The 23,195-nt window shown below is 49.6% G+C and overlaps 1 long non-coding RNA gene across 3 annotated transcripts in view; it reads left to right on the top strand.

Moving 5' to 3' along the window:
* LOC129382506 (uncharacterized) overlaps positions 1-23,195 on the top strand; it is a 51,232-nt gene that overhangs the window by 2,634 nt on the left and 25,403 nt on the right. For 2 of the 3 annotated variants that reach the window (XR_011895169.1, XR_008610599.2), the window contains exon 2: positions 275-573. This is a non-coding gene — a long non-coding RNA (uncharacterized lncRNA). Of the gene's footprint in view, positions 1-274; positions 6,439-23,195 lie in introns of those variants that run through there. The other variant, XR_008610598.1, reaches the window with a different exon arrangement.

Raw genomic sequence — 23,195 nt, forward strand, 5'->3', positions numbered from 1 at the left:
AAAGTGGCCATATGCGGGGCGTGCTTGTTCGGGTTTGGGTGTCACGGCAGCTGTACATTGTCACGTTCGGTCGAGCGAGACTGCAGGCCGGCTCAGAAGACATGCTGTTTTTTTTTTTTGTGTGTGTTCGCGGAGTTTTCTTCTGACCCGACGATTGTAGCCTTGCTCGGCCGAACGTTAACAGCATCGCTAGCAGGGGAGAAATGAGATGTAAAAAAAAAGTACCCAGGGCCGGGCACTGATGCCCCCTCTCCACTGTCTTTGCTGCTGCCAGGTGCGGGGAGAGAGAGAGAGAGTTCGAGCCGTGGGGGCCCGAGCTGTGGTGCTGGCGGACCCCAGGTTCCCTCCAACCCCCCCTCCTCCCAGAGGCAGCACAACGACGGCCTGCTGAGCCTCCTCCTCATTCTCTACTCTCCGTGGGGTCGGAGGCAGCTCGAACAACCACGCGATGGTCGCATTCCATCCTGCCACGCATGGCCTGCCACCAGAAAAAAAGAAAGGGAAGGGTGCACACACCACTCTGAGGGGCAGCAGCAACTGCAGCGCCGGCCGAACAACGCGCCAAGCGAGGCGGTGGGCATTTTTGGGGGCAAGGGTGTCGGTAATATGCCTCCTCGGACGCGAAAAGAGACAGAGAGAGAATAGCCCTAACTTCACCAAGTAGCTAGTTCTCGAGTGAAATCCAAGCAAGATAGAGGTTCACAGTAGGATGGAGACGCGACAGTGGTCGGACAAAGGACCTATCTCTGGAGCCATAGTTTTGACAAAGGGACCAACGTTTCGCGGGACATCAGCTCCAGCGACATTCTTTGTTCCACCACCGTTTATTATTTTCCGGGATTTCCGTTATACTACAATATCGCGCACGCCCTACTCGGGCAGCACCTAACCATGGGTTCACGCTACTCGCGTAGCCGGCGTCAGTTGGAAAACTCGAGAGTAAATTCAAAAGCGCGTTGTCGTGGTCATCGCTGTAAAAAAAAAAATGCATCGAGAAGGTACTGGAAGAAACCAGGTAACTTCAGATACATATGTATATGTAGAGATGAACTTTATTAGACAGGAGATAGATTTTGAGGTCGGATGGTCGCGGAGTCCCTCAGTCCAAGGCTCCACTGACACCTGCCGCTTGCCTGCCGTGGCTAATTAAGGATTTTTGTCTTGCCAGGTCGGAGAGTAAGATTCCGGCCGTGTAAGATGTTCAGTGTTTGTGCACTGGCGTAGAGTGACGAGTTTTCACGCCATGTGAGCCACTTAAGGATTATATAGTTTACAGTAAACTGCTATCGTCACTTGACGGCTGGGTCGGGCCAGTTAACGTGACACTTGCGCTGTATGCACGTTTCGAAGTTGCGTCGGCATATAGAGCGAGACGAGAACTGTGTTGAAGCTGATCACGACACTGTTGCCGGCTCAGTGCGGATCGCTGCTTCTACGTCGCTGAAAAAAGTTCGTGCGACGTACGACGATGTATCGTGCGGCCTCGCGAGCGACGTCGGTGTACGGTTGTTAACGCGGCAAGAGAACGTCGAAACCGTTGTGTGGGCGCTCGTTACGTTCGCTTTGTCAGCAGAAAGAGCTTTCCCATACCACACCCAACTGCTTCTTTTGTATGATATGACAGATATGTATGATAGTTCTTTAAGTACGGGAAACAATAACAGAAAAAATATATGAGAGAGAGAGTCCTAAAAAGTTTACATTATCCTGTATCGTGCATTGGGATCAGCCTTGCAGCTGTAAACGGGCTATTCCGACACAGCGCGGAATCCCGAGCCCGGGACGCCACCTCCAACTTCTTAAGATGTAGAAAACCCTGCGCTTATTGCGACTCTGCCGCTTTGCTCAATCAGACCCAATAGCTGTCTGTACGACTTAAGTAGAGTCGTGACGAACCCCTATGCCGTGCTCCGTTCATATATAGTGGCACGTATTTTTGCTGCGTGACTGAACGCCCGACGGTGGTTCGATGAAAACAAACAAAAAATCGCGAGCCGTAACTGCCACGGTGTTATAAGAATACACCTAGGCGAAGGCCCATTATGACCGCGTCTGAATGCGGCACAGGTAGTATATATTTGTGCCAGCCATTCAAGTTGATGTGATACATATATACGATTTCTGAACAGTATACGCGAAACTCGTTTCCAACCTATTCTTCACTCGGCGTTTGCACATTCTGTTTTGACGGCGAGAAATATGTAGCTGCGGTGTTGTCGGGCCTTATATCCGCGTACCCCATGGCATATGTAAACTGGAGATCAGCGGAAAGAAAAAAAGAAGGAAAGTTATCGATAACGGCAGCTTGACAAAGTCACAGCCCCCCCCCCCCCCCCCTAGATGTAGCAGCTGCCAGGCCACACGGTATGTCTACAAATACCAGATGTGCAAACAAAATTTATTATTGCAAATCAACGCGCTGAAAACGGTCGCGAAGGAAATTCTCGTCGAAAAACAACATTCCGTAGGCGCGAGCAGATGGTACGACAATGTTTCCTTACCTCTCCTCCTTTTCATCTTTGTTTTGAAAAACAGTGCAGAGAATATTTGCTGTAAAAGTAATATACACTCAAAAGGACGGTAACATAATCAAAGCGCTTTCATTCATTCAATATGAATAAAAGCCAGCACGTATAGGTTCTGAAAGGACCGAGTAGCCCGTGTACGGTGTTACATCAGTGGCGCTTCAAACCTCGCGAAGATCGCATATGCAACAAGAGTCCCGCCGGATATGTAGTGTGTAAGTCATATGTATATGCGCTGTAAGGTGCATTCCCACAAAGCACATTTCGGTCTCGGATTACATCGCCATCATGCGGCGTATGGACGCGTTGATGCCAACCAGCTGACGGCAGCCACGCCGGCAAAGAAATCCGTCACAAATTTGTTCTAGCTTTAGAAATCGTAGGAAATTAACGCCACGCGTAGCGCGTTTATCGTAGGAGCCCAAATCAGTTCCCCCTCGTCGCGTGGTTTCCTCTTTATGAATGCCGTATACATCACCAATGACATTTAGCGTGAACACCTAATTAGTATCCGTGCCCTGATTACGGGTCACATTAGGAGTCAATTAACTAGCGCTATGTAAAAGAGGTGTCTGCATACTGCGTCCGTGTGGCAAAAAGTTTCCCGCACAGAAAAACAGCGTTAAAACGTGGGATTATCCTTTCTCGAATGCTGATCAGCTGTTCCCGCTGAGCCGTGATCGGCAGGGTACAAAGAAACACCGCGGCCACCGTTTTCTTCACGGGAACCCCGCGCCTATTCCACCTGCGCGCGGAGCGTGGCAGAGCAGTAGATTAATTTGCAGCGATCTGATAGAGAGGATGCGCGGGACTCAACTGCGCCATTACGCCGAGTAATTTACCGAGTAAGGAACAGCAGCGCCCCCTTCCACCCAGCCGTAAAGCTTTCTCGTTGAGGAAAATACTCCGTAGACGGTCCCGCGGCAGTTTTACTACCCTGACCTCCCATAGCCTCGAAAATGCATCGCTTAAGCGCGCTAGACGAGGCCTCAATGACACTAGCTCTCATCCCCGTCCCCCCCACAACTTTCGTAACGGTGACTCCCAGTCGTCGTTTCGTTGAGACAATGGCTTCTATACAAACGGCTGCGCGTTCGCCGGAAAGCGAGCAGGGAAAAACAAAAAGGAAAGCTAATGCCCCTGTCGCGTATATGTATGTATACATAATGGCGCGCTACAGCTCTGTACAGCTCTGCGGTTCCGGATGAGGCAGTCTAGGAGTGAAGCGAGCAACCTTTTGTCGTACACTGCGGGAGATGGGAGGGGAAGCTGCTGGTTGTGTTGAGGAAAACACGGAACGAAGAAGAAGAATAGACGAGAACAACAGCATTTGACAACAGACGGCTTCGGCCGTTTGAGGGCCTAGTCGGTCGGCGGTCACTTTACTGCGCAACTCGTTCGCTCGCTTCGCGCCGATGATGGCGTACCACACAAGATGGAGGCCAGCTGTAGTATACTATATACCTCTGTCGGGCGCGGGCGTCGCAATTTCGCAACGCGGTTCTGGGGGCGCGATAAGTTTTTTCGCAACTTGTGCGTAGGAAGGTAACTCATGCGCCACGCTTTTGGTGGCTGACGCGGGGGGGGAGGGGGGGCGGAGAGGGAGTGGGTAACCCGACTCCTCCCCGCATACGTTCGTTTCGAGAAGAGGCGTAGTAGGTGTGATTAGGGCTGCCATTGTTCGCGCTACGTGTGATTTTCCGTCGCGTTTCATTTGAAAAAGAGAGCGGAGAAAGAAAGCCAGAATTGGAACAGTGGGGTCGGTAGCCAAAATAATTAAGAAAAGGCTGGGTCTGCGGTTTCAGTAGCGTTGATATTCAGGAATGCGTGAAAGATTGGTTCTGCTAGCGCGGAGGGGATGGGTGGTTGTGTGAGGGGAACTTCTTGGGCGAGGAAATTGTAATTTGATTTCTCGCTTCGGGAAAAAATGAGTTTCTTTATAGCAGCAAAGGGGCGCCAGAGAAGATCGATGGACATTTCTACCAGTTTCATTTCTTTATTTTGTTTTGCGTTACACAGCTCCCACGTCCGGCTATGACCCGATTTCAAACCGCTTCAGTGAAACTACCCGCAAAAGAAATGTCGAACGCTAATCCTGGAGACACTATACAGGAACACTGGCTCATTTTCCGTTTTGACTTTCACGTGTAAGCACTCACCATTAATGTTTTCATGCTGAATGCGTCGAGCGGCCTTAACATTAACCTCCCGAAGTTTCAAGTGTACTTTTATTACCATCTTTTTTGAAACTAGCGACTGCCATTTTTCGGGGCATGACTTAGCAGGCCACGAGGAAAACACGTGCACGGATACGACACTAAACTTCGCGAGCGTCGGCCGATGCGTTTGACGTCACGGCACGGGCTGCTCGTCGTTCGAGTCGTGGAGTGTGCGTTTTTGAAACACCGTGGAAACAAGCGAAGAACAGTCACAGTCTGGTTACACAGCGGCTCTAAGTTCAAATACATCCAAAACCTACTACAAATCGAGAAAGCTTCTCCAGCGCTGAGGCGAGACTTGGAGATGACGTCACGCTTCGGTCGCGGGTTTTTCGAAATCACTTCTGCGGCTCGCTTTTGCGGCCGGCTTCCTTCGATCGCCTGAGCTCTATTTGGATCGATTATTGGTTAAAGCATCCCGTGATTATTGAGCGTCAGGGGTGCGAGGAAGTGTAGGAGATATTAGCGGGCAATTTCTTTTTGTGTTGTCCGGCGCCACGGGAAATGTACAAACAGGGGAGAAAAGTGTAAGGTTTAAGGGTGGTGTGTTCGTACGGCACGCGGTGGTATACTTTGCCAAGGCAAAACGGTGCGTAAACATGTCATGAAGCGTGAAGTGCATAGACTGGTTGAGGAGGCACTAGAAACTGTCCTCAAAACTTATCTAGCACGAGCTGCAGTCATCCCTATATAGTGGGCCAGGGAGCCCCAGCTTTCTTTATATAGTTAATGGACCGCTTCTTGCATTTCGTCGCTGGTGAGCCGTTCCCGCCCATTAAAATTCAGCCAGCAGAAAACGTTAATGCGCCTTCGAATGGAAATCGTCCTTCGTGTTGGCCTGAAAATGGAGCTCTTGCGTTCTCTCAGTCTTTCGGTTTTGTTAAGCGAGAGCCTCGCGCTGCGTCGCGAATTCAAATATAGGCCGAGGGCACGCTAAGCAGAGAGAAAGAGAGAGAGATAAAATGTTGTGGCGCGTTTAGGCAAGCTAACACCAGCTGCTTCTATTACGGAACCGAAGGGGAGAGAGGAAAGAAAAAAAAAAAAGGTCATGCGGATGTCGCAGGCCTGTGCGAGTTGGTTCATATTGGTTTGTTCCGATTTTGCGAAGCCGTCTGCGCTGCGCTTTCCGCACCAAGCGTTAACGTGCTTAGTGATCGTTGTCAGAGAAAGGCGACAGATTGACGGGAAATTCACGGCAGTGCGCCTTTGGCGGGCCACCGTGGCGCCTCTCTATTTATTGAGCGCGAGCGCCGTTATATGCTAGACTTGCGCTACTCTCACCTCGTGCTTTAAGCTCAGAAAGTCGTAATGCTAAATTTTCGATGCGTCGCTGTGCTGTTAGAAGTAACGTCGCGCCTTTTTTGTATAGCGGGCAAACTTTTTTTTTTCTTTCGTTTTGAAAACTAAACAGCAGCAGCTCAACAGTATAATGCGAGGTATATGGCTGAATAGGCAGCGGGAAGTTTCTGTTAGGTGGCCGAGCCATGTCGAAGAGCGTCGGCCGAACTTGTATGATTAGGGTGATGAAATAAACAGCGCTTTTGAACGGTGCATAGAGCAGACGGCACACACGAACAACACTGTACACGAACGCTGATCTTGTTTGTCGTCTGCTCTATGTCCTGTTTCAAAAGCGCCGTGTCGTCACCCGTGCACGCACCGATTGGCCCAAATAAACGCACTCTGCTTATATATATACTTGCACAGTATCCTGTTCGTTCACAGCACGTTAGCGTGGTCTCGTTGAAGACTGTAATATCGGAACGCGGAGAAAAAAAATACCCGCAACATTTTGCAGATAGGGTCGAAGATGACATGCCCCATACCCTCGTCACAGACAGAGCTATAGGAAAGCGGAAACACGCTTGTTTGTCACGAGCCGCGTTCCTCTTGCCTTTTTCGTGCGAGTACGCACCGCCTTACGGCTGGTGAAGGCAGGGAAGCAAGCGAGCTAAGCGTGCTTTTCGTGCGCGGCAGGGGGTCGACAAGATGAGGGTTGGGGGAAGAACCAGTCGGGGCGTGGAATCGTCTGTCGCTCAGTCTACGCAGTTTGCGTCTCCGATCGGAAGCGTTGGTAGCGGTGGCGGCTGCCGGCGGCGCTCGCCTGCTCCTCCTCTTCGCTAGTTTTTGTTGATTCCGAGATCGGCGCCGCGCGAATCTCGTAGGTCGCGCGCCTGCTGCTGCTAGCAGACGGCGCCGCAGACGACGTCGCGGTCTGCATTACGGATAATGTGGCTGCAGGATGTGCGCTGGGTCGTTCCGGTCGCATAGGTCATTTCGTTTCTTGGTGATTTCGCTGTAGTAGTTAGCGCAGTACAAGATGAATGGGCGCCATTTAACCCGATTTCCCGCTACATTTCGCGTTCGGCTCCCGAATCTGTCGTCGAAGCACTTAGCAGACGCAGCCCAGTTCTTGATGAGCGAAGGGGGGTTGCCTTTCGTTGATGGAGCGAGGTACAAAACTAAGGAAGCGCACAACACGTTCAATAGAACGGAAACGTACTAAACAAAACGAATGACGTAGCCGTTTGCTCTGCGTGTGTTGCGTATATACTTTTATTAGTTCCCTGCCTTGTTTCACCTTTCAGGCGCTCATTATTTGCATAAATCGTGCCGTTATGTTAGCTGATAAACATAGGCTTAACCAATTTATTATTGTAATTGTTAACTTTAAGGTACAGGCCCCAGTTATGCTACTGAAGCCGAACAGTGCAGTAGAGTCATATCCACTTAGTATAAATGCTCCCTCTGGCATCATTTTCGACAGATATGACCTCTGACTTTGCGGCGAATTACGCTGCGGATCCACCTGACACCTCTCTGGGCTGTGTGAAGATGCGTTGCTGATTAGCTAAAACAGCAGTGCTGTTAGTCGCAAATTTTGACGCCGCATATCTCGACAGTGGTGCTTTGTACACGATTTCCAGCGATGAGCACGCTTGATGTACTGGATATGGCTTCAATTTTGATGTTACTACATGCCATATGAAGTTTGGTGTACTTCATCTAATTATGCCGATAATTGGTGCTATATCGAGGACCAAAGAAGGTCTCCATCCACGGAGACCTTCTTAGTTTGATAAGAAGGCGTAGTTTTCGTGTGATTACAAAAGTTAGCGAAAGTATAACTTTGAATGCATGATATAGCTGTTTGCAGATCGGGTTGTAAAAGCGATCACTTAAAACGCTGTAGTTTACGACCCTTGTCTAGAGAGAAGCGTGTGTATTTTGCAGTGTTTTCGCTGTCTTATTTCTGCTCGCATTTAATTGTGTCAAAGGAAGCACAAAAATACGTTTTGTGTACGTATCGGCTTTTCCAGCTAACGTTAGCCATGTTCAATAAAGAAAAAAAAAACGTAAAGAATATTTAGAAACCACGGCCCAAACTACGATTTTAAGACCTATGGTGTTTGGTTGTCAGAACTCTGGCAACCGAACATCGTAGGTCTTATGATTGTATCTTGCGCCGTGTTCAGTCATTTTATTTATTTTTTATTTTATTTTTTTAGTTGAACAGCTTGGTTAACGTTAGCTGGGACACACGGTATATGCGTAAGTCAGACAGTATACAGTTCTGTCTTAATATATTTTATTTTTTTATTCAACTTGGATTGAGAACAATCGGGCTTTGCACAGCTTGCCTGTGGTATCAGCGGCGGCTGCGTAAAGAAGAAAAAACAAAAAAGAAACCAGAACACTGCGCGACGAAAAGACGAAAATAACTTAACTTGAGGAGCAGCGCGGGGAAAGCTGCATCTTAAGTGAGCACGGGCGTTAGACTCGCAACGTCCTACTGTATTAAAGTACTCTGTCTTCTCAAATGTCACTGTTATTTTTTTATTTATTCATTTATTTTATTGTTATTTCTTTTTTGACAGTTCAGCCCTGTGTACAATGTTAAGTTACTTGCTTAACACACACACACACACATATATATATATATATATATATATATATATATCCCTTGGTATTAGAATTATGTTTTTTTAGAATTAGGTTATCGGTGAAAGCAGTGTAGCAGAGAATATTTCCAACGGGCTATAGTGTTAGTACGCGCTGATTAGGGCATACCGGGTGTTTCCTTTCTTTCCGTCTTATCTTTTTAAAGCTGACAGATTATGGCACAAAGCACTGCTAAAATGTTTCCGCATGCAAATAGTGTCGCTACATTTGTTTTCTCTGTCATTCTACAGGCAAACTGTCGTACAAGGATTCCGTGTCAGCTCCGTCTGATTTATACCGAAGACGCGTAGAAACATATTGGACTTGAAATAAAATAGGTGGCGGGTTTCACCAAAAATTATGGAGTTAAACGTCCGGCAGGGAGGAAAGAGAGAGAGAGAAAGGGGGGGGGGGGGCAGGGACGCGATTTTAGTGGCGGCTGTGCACCGAATTAATTTTGACCATGTGGATTCTGTAATATGCTCCCGAAGCACTGGGTACACGGGTGTCTTTTTTTTTTTTTTTTTTTTTTTGTTCTTGCCTTGCGTTCGTTCACCATCGGAATATGGTCGCTGCGGTCAGGCGTCGAACAGCAGCAAGACAGATAGCCGCCTTGGCACGCGATCACGCGGGATCGAAGCAAGAGGCTTTATTCATTTTTATTATTATTATTTTTTTTTTTTTTTTTGCGACAGCCACATGACGTCAACAAACAATGGAGGCAAGGGATTACCACAGAGCACCATGACATATAGCTAATGGTGGTTTGCAACGTCGCTTTGAGCGCCAACCTTAACGAGACTAAGCGTACATTTGGCCGCTGACTAATGCAATATAGTCAACAGCGACGATTGTAAAAGTAAAAGGTAAACCGGGCCAGTTAAAGGAACTCCTCGTTAAGACGACTTTGGACTTGTCCTTTATACGTGTAACGCAGCAGAGAAAACAGCGTCGGCAACTCGGTTCTTTAAATGTATACGGGACGATTCGCTCGAGCAAGCCTAAACGTTAGTCGGTTTAGGTTGACCCCTCGTGATTTGAGTGTATAGTCTACAGATCGACGCACCGCGACGAATTTTGCGGTTGGTCGTTCGCGCGCTTTGTGCCCCGCTCGAAAGTTCGGCGTCTCGGTTACATATCCCGCCGAAACGGCCGCGCGGAACCCCCGTCTCGCCCGCAGACCGAGCCCATCACTAATGATGTACGAGCGGACCTAAATGTCGATGTTGACCCCACGGTTCGCGTGTATGTATACTATGCGCTATAAACAGTTACGTTGCCCCGCGACGTATCACATCAGATCGCTCGCTGCTGCTAGCTGATCCTGGCGCCTTGGTCGTTGTTCGGCATTCAATTCTGTTGAATAACAACGCAATGACGGCGAACCTCATATTTTCTTCGGGAACGCGAGAAACACGTTAACTTTGCACTGATTAGCCTCGCTCTTCTTGAAGAAAGAAAATAATAAACAAGTAAGGCAAGGAAAGGTAAACAGAAACGTACGTTTAGACTATGGTTTCGGCGTGTGCGCGCCGCGCACAACACAGCATTGAGAAACGATGTCGGCAACACAAGTCCGTCATTGGACGACACGCGTCCACGTTGGCCTCTGGTCATAAAGACAAATCGATGTAAGCTTCTTTATCAGCAAATTATGATTGTGTAATAGCATAACAGCCTTTCTCACCCAACGTGAGTGCAGGCTTTGTAAGCCAGGAAAGAAGCGTAATCGAATCGGAATGCGGGCAGCGACGCCGTCCTGAAGTTCACTCTGACGTCACGTCTCTCCGTGACGTCATTGATTTCGATACATACCTTGAAAACCCACATTGCTCATGATATTTTGTACAAACAGTGGGTTGGGTTCTCTTGTACGGTCTTTACTCGGGTCCAGTTAACCGTGCGCCAGTTAAACAACGACTAAACTCTTCATTTTCTAAGGGAACCAAGCAGGGCTCATCGTAACGCGTTTCGAAAAACTTTTCCCCAGCACCCAAAACGGCCTACATACAAAAGTACGCATCGAGACCCATGGCGTGCACACCGACGTTCAACCGGCGCCGAGATTGCCGCGGGAAATTCAAAGCAGGGGCGGGGGGAGGCGTTTAGTGTTTTTTTTTTTTTTTTCTCCGACAGTAATTGACGTTTTCTCGCCGCACGAATGCAGAGTTTGGAAAGCACACTTTTACCGGTTTAAGCGTAATTTATATAGCGTTGGTGTTTGACGTTCCTTTAGCGAACTCCGCGGCGTGCCGTCTCGATACATTTCCTCGGGAGTCATTTAGTCGTCCCGCTAAGACGACCGACCGTGAGAGCGGACGATAGAAGATGTTGGGGGGGCTCCAAACACAAAGCGACTGTTGTAACGGCGCGACGCGCGCGCAAGAGAAAAAAAAAAAAATGACGCTGAGCAGTTCGAGCAGCAAGCAGCTCTCAGCTGAACGAGAAACCCGGTCGGAGGAGGCTTTTTTCCGCGCGCTGGCGCGATGATTGGGGCAGGTCACTAGCGAAGGAAGGAGCGGGGATCGACCGAACCAGGGCCTCTCTCTCTCTCGGCTCGTGTATGTATGTATGTGTGTGTGCTTAGGGAGCAAGGCGGCAGCGTCAGCAGGAAAAAAACGCACGACCGTGTTCGCCGTGTCGGCGAGGAGACCGAGCGGCGCCGTCCATGGGGCTGTTCGGTCGTTCCTCTTGCGAGACAGTTCTCCCTGTCTGGAGGGGGGAGAGGTGGGGGGGGGGGGGGGGTATAAAGGAAACACTGTGTCGTATATAATCATGTTGGTCAGTTTTGCGCAACCGTATATATATCTGTCATCGTGATAACCCGTGTACATTGTCTTCCGGGGGTGACCTGGTGCCTTCTTTGCAAATGGTTTACAAATGGATATAGTTTGTTATAGGTAAGCTATAACAAACGAATTTGGGTGCCTCGGTTGACAGAGATTTTTGCCGCTGCCTTCCGTGTCAGGGTGCTGCGCTGGCGTGTAGCCTCGTCTCCGGTGCCTCGTACATGTCGGGGTGGCGGTCCATCGGAATTGCGCGTCACATGACGAACGTTGCCCCGCGGTCCTGTGTTTGAGAATCGAATTGAGTAGCGAATTCAAGTCGTGGGGTTTATTGGTCTGCCAAAGCAACACGCGTGTGTGATGCTCCGGAGCATAGTGTGTGGAGCTCCGGAATAATTTGGACCTCCCGAAGTCCTACATGCAGCGCACACCTAAATCTAAGTGTATACGAGCGTTCTTGCATCATTTCGTCCCGTCACCGTCGGAACGCGGCCGCCGCGGCTGGGTATATCGAACCCGCGACCTCGTGCTGAGCAGCTGAAACACCGTAGGTATGGCGATCAACGGCCGCGGATGAAATCGAATCGGATGCAAGCAGTACTGTACCTGTACCAAAGTCGTGGGAGATGTTGCATCCATCGTCTAACCTGGATGTTTGAATTTAAAGAAAAAATGTTTTCACGTTCGTAGCGTGTATATATATTCTCGTCGGGGTAATAAGCAGCGTCTTGAAACGCCACAATGTCCCTTAGCTGACTGAGGAAGATATACACGTAACTTCCGAACGCTTTGGGGGAATGAGGGGCAGCAAAGAAGCTGCTACGACAATAATCACAGCTTTATTCGACAGGAAGACGACCGTATGGACTGTGTGTACGTAGGGAACAGTAGTACGTGGTGGTAACAACATCGCCGCCGAAGGTGAGAACGGGAGTATATAGCCGAAATTCTAGGAGGAAGAAGTTGGAGGTGGACAGGTCAAGTACTGCGGGGACCATATAATCGGTGGTCCCATAGAGCAACAGAATCGGGTGCCGAGGAACGTGAAACGCAGACGAGGACGGCAGGAGATTAGGTGGTGTGATAAGATAGGAAAATTTGCGGGCGTAGGATGGAGTCAGCTGGCACGGCACATTGGTAGGCCGGGAATAGGCCTTTTTCGGGCAGTCGACTTACGTATATTGTTACTTAGAGGAAGCCCGATGCATACAATGTATATACGACTATTTATATGTGAAATGTTAGTGGTAAGCGCGCGACCTAGTGCACAGGTCACAGCTTCAGTAGACGGCGTACCACTTCGTCTCTCACTCTTGCCCCACCGTGCTGTCCAAATACACCATAACCCTATATAAGCTCATGACGATGCTTGCTATATGACCGCGCAGTTATGTCTCAGTTCATTCACGACACGAAGCGAACTTTGCGGTGCCGGTCCAATAAACTTGGAAATCTTGTCTGGTCTAATCGGAAGTACGCGACACTTATGAGAGCCCCCTTGCTATTGAAGTGCTTAATGCTGTCCGTTGGGGATGTTCATACGTATGATCGGTCCGTCGATTATCTGCGACACAGTCATAAGTGCAATCCGCGTTGTACACCGCGGCGCATCGTGAAAGCAGAAACTGACGGACTTTGTGCGGCCGTGTGCAAAAGTACACGGACCATAGTGCCGCTGAAAAAAAAAAGAAAAAAGGCATTATTTTTTTATAATTCAGACGCACAAACTGAAGTTGACGAGTGCACTGGAAAAGTTCGCATTGCCAAATTTGGACTGCAGTCCTCAATTTCAAGTTATATACATTTATAGGCGGAGAGGAAAATGGGTGTGTTCAAAGGGGCTGGTTGGTTCATCTTCAGAATAAAAATAGGAACAGCGCCACCCAGGACAGAGCGCTGTGCTCTGTCCTGTGCTCTTTATACGCCCGTCCTGTGTTGCGCTGCTCCTGTTTTTTTTTTTTTTTATTCTGAAGAAAATGGGCTTTATCGCGGAAACCTTGCTGAGGGTTTCAGGGTTTCACACGGCGCTTGAGAGTAACCTGTACGCGAGAGTGCCAAATGGAGAAACGGGACAAATGTTCACGTCCCGAAGGGGAAAATACGGACGCCGATCTCCGCACAGCTGTTTACAGTGCACGGAATCAGAAATTTCGTTTCGCGTGCAGTGGTAGTATGTTGTCCGCGAAGAAGGCTGCAGAGGTCAACCGGAAGCTCGACTGCCAAAGGCGCGTCGTCAGAAGTGGGCAGGGAGGGGAGGGGGGTCGTTGGAGGAAGGAGCAGTTTTCGCGGTCGCTCTAAATTGCTCGCTGGATGGTCGAGATAGTGCCGATGGACAACAAGCCCGGACCGAACACTCGGTCACGCGAAAAAAAAAAGGGGGGGGGGGGGCGCAGGGTAGGCGGACCCGTACTATAAAAGGCGCCGGCGCTGTCTCCCCGATCTCGAAGGCGTCGTGTATTCCCGTCGCCGAATTATTGTGATGTAACTGTGTGCCCGGCCGTCGTGAGTTCGCGTTCAACGCGTCGCGTCGTGGTGAAAGAACCGGGCTGGGCTCGGCGCCAGCTTGGCTGCAAGAAAAAGAAGGCTTGTGTGCCAAGAAAACAAGTGCATGCCCTCCTGCTCCTGTATAGCCTCTCCACGTCACCCTTGTGCCCCTTTCCTCCCTCCTTCTCCTTGCAGCCCCGATACAGAGCGGCGCGGTCGCTCAAGAAAGGATGCGCGCGTTGTATGGACGATTTTAGCGCAAGTGGTTCGGCCGTTATCTCGGCCTCTCGAATCAGCGGGCGCGGCGTTTAGCCTCAGCTTCGTAAACGGCAAATTAGTCGTGCAAGGCGCGCTCGGTCTTTCACGGCCGATTCACAGCCGCCTGCGGCGTTGAGAAAGTGTTTCTAATAGAGCCCGCAGTAGCTTTCGATACGACAGCAATCATTGATCGAAAGGCAGGCAGCAGAGCTCTTCGAGGATTTTTGTTGCTCAGGGGAGAAGAGCGTCGATCAATGGCGCTGTTGTGCAAATAGATGCACATCGTGTAGCATGCGTCACTGTTCTCGCTGTTCTTAGTGAACTGATCCGTCTGCCATGTTTGCCTATACTGATTCAAAAGTGTTGCGTTGTATGCGGGGCTAAAGAGCTAACTATGAGCTAAGCTACGGCTGCACCCAAATGCAGCGCGGTGCTCCAAGCAGTGAAGAAATGCGTTTTGTCGAATCTGACGTTGCGGAGTGGACCGCTGTTTTTGGGCGCACCAGACGGAGGGACGAGATGCGAAAACGGCGTCTGCACGTATTCTGCCCCATGGCAACAGTGGTCTAGTCGCGATCAGCCAGTAGCGGTCAAGGTTTTTTTTTTTTTTTCCCTCTTTTACCGTCGTTTCGGCCCGCATACCCGCAGCTCGTTTTGCGTTTGCCGCACTCTGCGATATGCTAAGCCCACGGGGCTTGGCCAACTCTCGTTTGCTGCGTCTCTTCTGAAGTGCGCTAGCGTGTTCGAACGCGGCTGCCGCAGGATCGAAGTCCGCTGCCGTGCATCATCTCCTGGAGCGTCCGCAACAGCTGGGCTTTTCTCGCGCCAACCGTGCGTTTTGTCGCTGACGCCTGTCGCCGGGCGCGAATCGCTCAGGTCGCAGCAAGCAGCGCCGACGTCCGGCTATAGCGAACAAAAAAAGAAAAAGGAAAAGAGGAAGCAAGAAAGGAACGCGTCCTCGTCCTGGCATTTCTGTTCATCGTCGTATTGCCGCTTATCGATGTTCGCCGTGCGAATCGCGTTATGCCACCCGAATGATTCACTTGCGATTGTGTGGTTGGTGCCCGCTGAAAGAGATGTATAAGACGTGCGTTCATAGAAGAGCCGCGTGATTTAGAAATGAGGCAAGCGTTTTTCTGCTGCTGCTGGCGTTGCTTGCTGCCGCCAGGGACGCAGTCTTTTCAGAAAGCGAACCCCCCTTGTTTGGCGGACCGCTTCACCCTCGCCCAACAGCGGCCACCCGACCTTCCCCTTTCACGCTCCCTTGTTGGCGAATTCTTTTCTTTGTTGTACTTTCTTTTTGTAGCGCCCCCCCCCCCCCGGCTGTGTGTGTGTTCTTGTTTTCGGGGTACCCCCCCCCCCTCGAGCGGGGCGGGTCGCAGCGGGGCTTTCAGCAAGCAAGCGCGTTGTGTGGCTCTGCGGCGGCGCTTGGAGGGAAGTTGCCCGTCGAGTCGCTCGGCTTGGCCTGTGTTCGCTGCGGAGCTCCTCTCCGCTCCGGCTTTTCAGCCATGCGGTTCCATCCCCCTCTTCATCTTTCGTTCTCTCTCTCTCTCTTCCTTCTCGCCCCTTGTCTTCCTCCAGGCGTGCGCGAGCGCCGACCTCATGTATCGGCGGCGCCCGTGTGTGTGTGTGTGAGCGTCGGTGTGCGTGGCCGAGTGCGCGCGCAAGGGCTGTGCGGCTGGCTTCTCTCCTCCTCTCGTTTTCTCGCCTGCCACTCCACTCTTCGCTCAATCGGTCTCCGCCACCGTTGGTTTGCTGCATGCTCCGTTGCCATGCGAGGTGCAGGAGGGGTGGGGGGAAGAGCTCGCTCGCTGAGGCCAGTCAGCTGACCGCCGCGCAGGTTCTTTATTTTTTCATGTGGAATACCCGATTCTCTCACATGACTCCGAACGGAAGTCGTAACGCGACATATCCTCAGATCTAGCGTTGTGTACAGACGACCAAGAGTTCGCAGACGACGAACAGACGAGCGCGTTTCGATAGGTGGCAGGGAATAATGCAGGAACGAACGAGGTCAGCTGAAACGCAACGAATGGGACATCGGACGAAAACAATGCAGAAAGAGCGGCGGCTGAGGAGGGAGGGGGCTTTCATTTAGTCCATTTATAGCCTAATATTACCGCGATAATTGAAGCCGTTCTAAATCTCTATACCACTTCTACCTGTTTCATCATTTTCCTGAGCCGATCGGGTGACCCCTCGACATCTGGGAAGAGCAGCAGGATTAAGACACCTCGGAGATCCGCTCAGCCTTCGAGTTCGTGAAACGTTGTCGCCGGCGCAGTGCAGACGTTAGCGATCGCTTTGTGGGGGGCGTGTGCTTGCTGCATCGGTGGAGTGCGTGCTTGTGGGCGCCGACGACAGATGTGCGCGTAGTGTTATTTTGCTATGCGTTGCGTTCGTCTTTACTCCGTCTCTCTCGCAGACGACTTGTTTCGGGTCATTAATTTCACTCGCATTTGCCGCAGCTGTGCATGTAGTAGTCGCGTCTGGCCAACTGCCCCATGGCGATCGGCGCCTTCATTCGCCTTTCGTTCCGGCGCCGTGTCGCTTGCTTATATAGCGTTTGCACGACTGAACGCGATGCGTGAAAACGAGTCCACCACCGTCTGCCTCGGCGCGTTCTCGCTCGGCTCGTCTGCTCACCGCTGGCCGTAGCAGACGACTGCAGCCAAGGGGCGTGGTAGGCGCGGTGGCCAGCAGGTGATGGTGTTAGTGGCAAGGGGGGGGCGGGGGTCAACGTAACGTTTGCAAAGACTTGCGGGGCAGAAACGCATCGATTTTCGCAGGTCGCTAGGGTTTGGCCGGGGAACGCGATCAGCGTGGCATTGCTACTGTTGAACGCAGGCATGCGACTTCACTGTCTGTTGGTGACTGCGCCGCCAGAGTGCGCGCGAGTTTTAATTAATTTCGCCGGTTAGCCGTACGCTCCAGCACGGCGGCTTTAAACGATTTCGTGATCGACTCGGCGATTTAGGGCCGTAAGTCAGAGGTAAGTGGCCCTTTTCAGTGTTTGCCTGGAGACCGGTTTACTTTCAGCGAAGACAGGTTTAACGTCCCGTTTCAAATACGGTAGCCCGAGTAGCTGATTATCAGAGCCGTGTCTTTTAGAAGACAGCGATAGGGGGGGAAAAAGTCAGTTTACCGAAACTCGTTTCACGTGCTCGGTTGATTATTTTTGTTTTAAATACTTCTGAGGTCTCGCTAGCATTTAATTGAACTGCTTAGTTATCGTATTTCTGGATGAAGGTAATTTAATTTCCCTCCCCTGGCGATGTCGTAGTTTTCGTGAAAGGCCATTGTTCACAAACGATGCCTTCTTTCAGGTTCTAGTTGAGCGTCATGTCGTGTGACTGATGCGATTGGGGCCAGCTATTGGGTTCAGGTGGGGGATAATAAAGACATTGTTTTGGCCGGGGTGTTTGTACTGTGGCATTGGTTCGTGTGGCGCGTTGATTACCGCTATTATCGTGTGTTGCGCGCTTCGGCCGTACCCGGGCCAGGCGTGGAACAAGGTCTCACGGCCGTTGTTTGTCCTAGAGCGGTGCGCTCTGGATTGTGCTGCCGTTTCGTCAACAGTGGTAAGTACCCCTGCTTGACTTGTGTGCACAAGATAAAATTATCCAGTTATTCATGATTTAGTAATATGCAGGGATTTTTCAGTGGCGGGTAAATGAAGGTTAGTCCTGCCTTCTTGCTTCAAATAAAAATGCCTTTTTCTCGCTCCAATACTTTGGTGTGCTGTCTGCGTTGAGTTATCGTCTGTGGCATGGAGGGCGATAGCTATACTGTGCCTCTTGTACCCGCTTTTGCTGCGGTTGGACAGTACTTGCTATGGAGCGGGCAAAATGTATCGTATGTAGCGGACATTCGTATCTCGTAATGTAGTGTCCGTTTCTCGTCGTTTCATTTTTCAAACATGGCAGTGACTGGAACCGCTTGCCCAACTCCCATTTCTCTCTATTACAGGTCCGAGTGACTAAGCATTCGCTTGAATAGCGTCTTGGGCCGTGGTATTTCGTACTATTAGCACGATGTCCCCACTCCCGTGTGTGTGGGCCCTGAAGGTGTTTAAAGGAATAAAATACGAGTACTAGTCGGCAACCGTCAGGTTGGTCATCGATTTTTGTACGTTGGTATCCTTTTGACCGCCTCAATCGCCCTCTTAGCGTACTGTAGGTATATCGCAGATGCGCACTCCGTGCTAAACCGTGAAATATATATATATATATACATATATATGTATGTATGTATTGTGCCATCATCTGCTGCTTTGTCATGGCCTGCATATATAGGCAAACTCGAACCGGACACGCCCGTATAAGAAATGTAACTGATGTGGAGTTTGTTTTTCATTCGAGCGAAAGTTTTGGGTCTGTATTAGGATGACAAAAGCACAAAACTAATAGTGTTAAATGACTCCTACTTTTGCCGTCAAGGCGTGTCTTCACGGCGGCACAGTTCGAGTCTGCGTGCGTGTGTGTTGTCTGTGCTCTCAAAGGTGCTCGGCCAGTGCTCGCACTGGCCTTTTAAGTTGCATACCAAGACCGGCGATCGTTATGGTGATGGAGGCTGTGGCCTTTACAACGCGTTGCTGTAGTGTGTGTGTGTGTGTGTGTGTGTGTGTGTGTGTGTGTGTGTGTGTGTGTGTGTGTGTGTGTGTGTGTGTTTTATCAGACCGGCGCGGCCAAAACAAAGAGATAACAACCAAACGAGTGAACCGTGCGGTTCTGCCCTCGCGAGAGCACCCTTCCCGAGCATTCGAAATCGTTCCTGTTCAACCTACTCGATTCGTGATTTTACGCGGGAAACCGCCTTAGAGAAAAGTTGTCTTTGTGCGCAGGCCGCTCCGTTTTCAAATACTGTACAAGGTGCTCATCATGTCATGCGTCAAGTAACTATAAATATCGCGGAGGCTGAGGAGCGGTAACGTAGAGCGGTAGCGCAATAGTAAAAAAACGCGAGCGCTGACTAGTTGCCATTGGTGAAAGATATAGCTGCGCAATCGCTGTTTGTGTCGCTCGCATTTATCGAACAGACCCTTTATCGCTGAAGGACCGAGGTGTTATCCTGCGGCATGGCTATCGTGCTGCGATGTTTTGGGGTGTCGTTAGTGTAAGTGTCTCTACGTCCGTGACCTGTTTATCGCTAAAGTGTTTTGGCGTATACGCTGCGTTACCCGTATACCATTATAACCTCGACCACCTGCTATATATAGCTTTGCCCGTCCACTTTCCACCGCTTGCTAGTAGGCGCATGCGGCCAGCAGGTAGGAGTGCATAGGAATATTCGAAATTTCGAATACAACAAGCTTGCTGCACTCAACCTCTATGTATTTTACTTGTTTTCTGCCTTTCTTCTTTTTTTTTTTCTTTAGAAATGGGATATGCGGTAATCGATTGACAAACGGACGAGCTATAGAGTCCTTCGAAGTAAACCCTCTTACGCTGAATGACCCCTTATGGAAAGGGGTTTCGCCTTTACACGTTTTTCGGTAATTAACGCAGAGCAAGAACACGGCGGCGCTTCTTTAAATTAAAAGTGAGAAAACGTTAAATATTGGTGTAAACCCTATCACTGCTATACCTATAAAACTCTTCTCTCTCTTTTTTTTTTTTTGCGAGCACTAAAATATTAGGCGCCATTGTGTTTCATCAAGTTTAGTGTTGAGTTGCGACCGGCCCATAAGAAAGGCTACATCTACCCTTTCCGCACAAGGGACCTCCACCGAAAAAAAAAAAAAAAATACCCCTTTGTTGCGTATCGCTCCGCGTGAATGCCTTTTTTGGTAGACGTCCCCTATCATACAAAGGCCTTTGGAGTGCTCCTTTGTGTGTTACGGGTACCTCCGCGGAAGGTCAATATGTCAATGTGAAGTAAAAGCATTAGGCGTACAGCAAGCTCCACTTTTGTTTGTGGAGCGAAACCCACCCCTCTCACGTTGACACATCTCCGAATAATGTTCTTATAAAAAAAAAATATTTGTTCTCTCTTTGTTTCTTACCCGTCGTGGTTGCTCAGTGGCTATGTTGTTGGGCTGCTGAGCACGAGGTAGCGGGCTCGAATCCCGGCCACGGCGGCCGCATTTCGATGGGGGAGAAAACACCCGTGTACTTAGCTTTAAGTGCACGTTAAAGAACCCCAGGTAGTCGAAATTTCTGAGTCTCCCACTACGGCGTGCTTCAGAAAGTGGTTTCGGCACGTAAAACCCCATAACTTAATACTTTTTTTTTTAATGGCCCATGGAAAAGCGTCAAATCGCACCCGGTAGCAGTGCGTATTGTTCCTTTGGGGCAATACGTGCTCCAGGGCAGACTGATCGGTTGCGCCATGACCCAAGGTTGCCTCGGCTAATTAATGAATGCAGAGCGATGCACAATCGGAACCGTGACGACCGTGTATGCCGGCTCATTCACAGCGGCAGATGTTCGGGTCTCGCTGCTGCTGCTGCTGCTGCATGGAAAGGCAGCTGGCGAACACACTTCGCGTAATGGTCTTATCGCGCGCTTAGCATTCAAGTCGATCATGGCATATGACACGAACGGCTTTATTCTCGGGCGATGCTTCCTTAACGCGAAAACATTATCCGCCGACTTCTGCTTTTTTTTTTTGGTCAGTGCTTTTCTTATATAGGATACAAACACTTTCGTGCGGAAGGTGCCTTCGAAATTGGTTAAATATAGAAGATGCGATAATTACACGAAGTCATCGGGACTGTCGTTATCATGTTCAATTTTTTGTTAATTGGTCACGTTTTAAACTGACTCGAGGTTGTAATAAGAGTTGTAATTATGCCGCTTAGATTAAAGAGTCGGGCTATTGATGCCAACGCAAGGTTTGATATGTTTAATAGACAGTTATAGTATAGCGTACGCTATACCATTGCGTACACTAAAAAATAACGGGTCCTGACTGCGCATGCGCTGAACGCTAAACGAAATAGCGGGCATATACGCAACGCAAACGAAGTTAGCGTTCTTGCGTGGTTTGCGTGAAACATGGCGGCGGCTGCCCGCTTCGAATTGAATTTGGCGTTGCTTTTGTAAAATGCACTTCGTTCGTAGCAAATGACAGCTTCTGGACGTGCAAGAAGTTGACGGCGGTGTATAACACTTCTTTTCCCGAATCAACTTCGGCCGCGGTTCCACCCGGAAATGCGAAACTGAACTGCCGAAGAGAGGCACAACTGCCGCGCTCTTTAAAAGCAGGTGTCCGTGAGTTGCCCTTGCCCTCGCGCGCTGTTCAGGCCTCGCTGTCAGCTAAAAGCAAGCGAGTGTCCTCGCAAAGACGCGCGATCTCGCTCTCTTGGTGCTCGCCCGACGGGGAAGAGTAAACAACGACATTTAAAAGTGTGCGGCGTAAATATCGCCGCGATCAAATAGATGCGTAGGGTAATTTACGAAAGGGAAATACAAAACACAGCTGCGCTTTGTATTTGCCTGTGATTCCGTAGAATTCTGGCACCTGTTTACAATAATCGATCAAGCGCGCGAATACGTGTTCAGTAAACAGTACAGCGTTTGGCACGGAGCGAACTGTGACGTAATGCGCGACGCGGCTTCTCCGGAACATCGCGATGGCGTCTAGACGAAGCTGCCCTGTTGGTAAACTTTGGGGAGGTAAGCTTCGAGCAAACGGCGGGGGGGGGGGGGCGGAATAGGGACGATTCATCACGTCCAATGCATTGCACGCGCAGCTGCGCTGCCGTCAACACGATGTTGTAACTTGCCAGCTTAGTCGTCGGCGCATATTTCTTTTTTCGCACTATTTAATTTGGTTCAAGGATAAGCCGGAGTAGAGGGGGGGGGGGGGGCAGGATTGGCGTTATACGGCTAAGTACAGGTTAATTGGTTAGCTTTTATCTGATTTGCTATTACATTCGCGCGCGCGCACGCGCGCACACACACGCACACGCGCGCGCACACACACACACACACGACGAGCCTATGTTTGAGTGGTAGCGCCCCCCCCCCCCTCGGGTCCTGGAAGCTTTCCTACAGGGGCTAACTCCGATTCCGACGCTTATACAAATAAGAGATTTTTTTGGGGGGGGGGAGGGGGGGGGGGCGGTTGGCGCATATAGTTGGTGCAGCGGTTATCTCGTTCCCTTGTTTTCTGTCAACCGCGTGCAAAGTTGCGCTGGCCGAACATTGCTATTCAAATACACGTGAAACGCAGAAATGCCCCTAATTATACAGACAACCACTGAACCGATTCGAAAGTCATTTGTTGCATTTGAGAGAGAAAGCTGAATTCATATACCCAACTGAGGGTGATTGAAATTTTTGTTCGGGGCGTTGCGTATTAAGAAAAGCAATTGACAAAAATCGGTAAAACTCGGAAAAAAAGGAATTGAAGCACGAAGTTTACAAATTTGTAACTCTGGACCGAAAACAGACGCGCACGTATATAGTTCGGTGAACTCCGTTCGCTATAGAGCATCTGAAGCGGACAAATGTGATATATGAATGTACAGCTTAGGTGAACTTGCTTACGATAATTTCGCGAACGTTCTGCGCACTATAATCATAGCCATATTTCAGAGCGGCGCGAAAGTCGTCGATTTTGTCTACGCAGTATATAGTAGCATATACTATATAGTATATATACTACTATATATACTATATAGTAGTATGTATAGTATAGTATAAGTCTCAGTATATAGGTAGCAGTTCGCAGAATTACGACGTCATTGATGATTGCGGAGTTAGGAAGTCGCAAACTAGTTGGTTTCAATTCTTGTTTTACCAGTTGAAGAAAAGAAAAGAAAGGATTATCTAAACACAAAGTTTGCCCCTTTACTGAAATTATATATTTTAGCCTTTTCTTTTAAATGCAACGTTGCAACAAGCCTGATCAATTTCGGTGCAGTTGATGCCGAGCAAATTCATTTTTGTTCCCGTTCCCCTGTGTTCAGATAAGAGCTCCCGAGGTAAAGAATTTCGAGGCTTTACTGCGTTGTGAAGTTTTTCGGCAGATCG

The sequence above is a fragment of the Dermacentor andersoni genome, chromosome 6, assembly GCF_023375885.2.
Source record: "Dermacentor andersoni chromosome 6, qqDerAnde1_hic_scaffold, whole genome shotgun sequence".
NCBI lineage: Eukaryota > Metazoa > Arthropoda > Arachnida > Ixodida > Ixodidae > Dermacentor > Dermacentor andersoni.